This window comes from Nuphar pumila, chromosome 11 (assembly GCF_984573655.1).
Source record: "Nuphar pumila chromosome 11, dmNupPumi1.hap1.1, whole genome shotgun sequence".
NCBI classification, from domain to species: domain Eukaryota; kingdom Viridiplantae; phylum Streptophyta; class Magnoliopsida; order Nymphaeales; family Nymphaeaceae; genus Nuphar; species Nuphar pumila.
The window spans coordinates 109909764-109912056 of record NC_143259.1 but is presented as its reverse complement, the minus strand read 5'-3'; the positions used below and the strand labels follow the sequence as shown (position 1 = coordinate 109912056).

General features: G+C 50.4%; 1 pseudogene across 1 annotated transcript; it reads left to right on the top strand.

Moving 5' to 3' along the window:
- Nucleotides 1–292: 292 nt before the first annotated feature.
- Nucleotides 293–1779, top strand: LOC149822807 (UDP-glycosyltransferase 88B1 pseudogene; annotated as a pseudogene). The gene has a single exon (XR_016425829.1). The product of XR_016425829.1 is annotated as a UDP-glycosyltransferase 88B1 pseudogene (transcript).
- The last annotated feature ends 514 nt before the right edge of the window (nucleotides 1780–2293 follow it).

Genomic DNA, 2293 nt, shown 5'->3' with positions numbered 1-2293 from the left:
AGTCTTTACAACCACTCATTTTCAAGAATCGATATTTTTTTTGGCACCAATAGAGAAGAGGGTACTTAAGTCTTTGCAAATATAGCATCAAACTCCAACACTAATTAATGATGCATTGGATAAGAAACGCTTTGGTGCTCTTTAGGACCCCTCAGATCAGATCTAGCTAACTCCCGTGTTAGGGGAAACATATAACCTGCTTCGGTCAAATACCATCTTTTTTTTCAAAAGTGAAGATCACTAAGGTGGACAAACTACTTGTCAGATATTCCACAAATAACAAGGGAAGAGGATGAAACACCCCCCAGGCGTGGTCCTCTTCCCCTTTCCCGGTGCGGGCCATCTGGTCTCCATGATCGAGCTGGCCAAGCAACTCCGGCACCGCAGCCGCAGCCTCTCCATCACCATCCTCCTGATCCAAACCCCTTACACCGAAGCCTCCAAATCCACCACCACCCACGTCGAAGCCGCCTCAGCCGCCGGCCTCAACCTCAACTTCATGGAGATTCCTCCGGCGGAGCTCCCCGCGGGCGTGGAAGGCCTCGTCCGCTTGGTCCTCTACATCAACAAGCTCAAGCCCTTCGTTTCGAAGACCCTCGAATCGCTCTCTTCCACCACCACCATCTCCGCCTTCGTCCTCGACATGTTCTGCGTCGCCATGACCGACGTCGGGGCCGAGCTCGGCCTCCCCACCTACGTCTTCTATACATCTGGCGCGGCCCAGCTCGGCTTCAGCCTCTACTTACGGACGCTAGACCGCATGCACCAGCAAGACTTCAAGGACATGAAGGATGAGATCAAAATCCCCGGTTGGCAGTCATCTTTGCCGCCTCTGGCTTTGCCCCAGTTCTTGCTCACCAAGAAGGACCCTCTGTACCAGTTTTCTGCCGATGGCTCGAAGCGATTTCTCCAACTCAAGGGGGTCCTCGTCAATACCTTCCATGAGCTCGAGCCGGAGGCCATGAAGGCCTTGACCGACGGGCTCTGCGTGCCCGACGGCCCGAGCCCTCCTGTGCACCCGGTCGGGCCTTTGCTAGGCCTCGATCTCGCGTCCGGCTCGTCGGGCCACGAGTGCATCAAGTGGCTCGACCAACAACCGCTCTCGTCGGTCGTGTTCCTGTGCTTCGGCAGCATGGGCGCCTTCTCTGAGGAGCAGATCAAGGAGATCGGTCGCGGGCTGGAGCTCTGCGAGCATCGGTTCTTGTGGTCCGTGCGGCTCCGGCCGAGCGATGGGGATCTGGACGAGGCGTTGCCGGCGGGGTTTGTGAAACGGACGAGGGACCGCGGGCTGGTTTGGGCGAAGTGGGTGCCTCAGGTCGCGATACTGTCCCACCCGGCGGTCGGTGGGTTCGTATCCCACTGCGGGTGGAACTCGACCCTGGAGAGCGTGTGGTTCGGGGTGCCGCTGATCGCTTGGCCGCTTTACGCCGAGCAGAGGATGAACGCGGTCTTGTTGGTGAATGACTTGGGACTGAGTGTTGGTTTGAGGGAGGCGGGCGAGTTCGATCAGTTGGTCAAGGGGGAGGAGCTGGAGAAGGCCATCAGGAGATTGATGGAGGGTGGGGAGGGAAAGAAGGTGAGGGAGAAGATTAAGAGAATGAAAGAGTCGGGGAGACAAGCGATGATGCAGGAAGGGGGATCTTCTTATTCAACATTGGGATCGTTGGTGGAGGGATGGACCAAGGTTCAGTAGGAATGTACCTGCAATAGTTAATGTTTGAATCAATGTAGTCAGTATCGGCCTCAAGTGAATGGTTCTGTATCGGCCAAAAAATAAAAAATAAAAATCAATCATAAGGTGACATGTGTTAAAACTATATATATATATATATATATATATATATATATATATATATATATATATATATATATATATATATGTGTGGCAGCAGCTAATCACTTTTCTAACTTTCGTGTTAAGAAAGTCGAAAGGTTTTTTTCATATTTTCTTTAAATCTGACCATACATGATACATATGCCTTCTACATGCTTGATTTTATAGGATTTCTCTTAGATCATTAAATTTCGATAGCATATAGTGAAATTCCACTAGAGGGGGGGTGAATAGTGAAATATAATAATGATCGATAAAATAAAATAATTAAGCAATAAGGCACAACACATAAAACACAGAATTTATACTGGTTCGGTCAGTATTCAGACCTACATCCAGTCTCCAAGCAAACCACTTTAGCTTTCCACTATAACATCCGAGTCACCGGATAAATAGTACAACACCCTCTTTCTCAGAGGTCTTCTTCTCTCAACAGAGAAGGGGCACACCCTCTTCCCC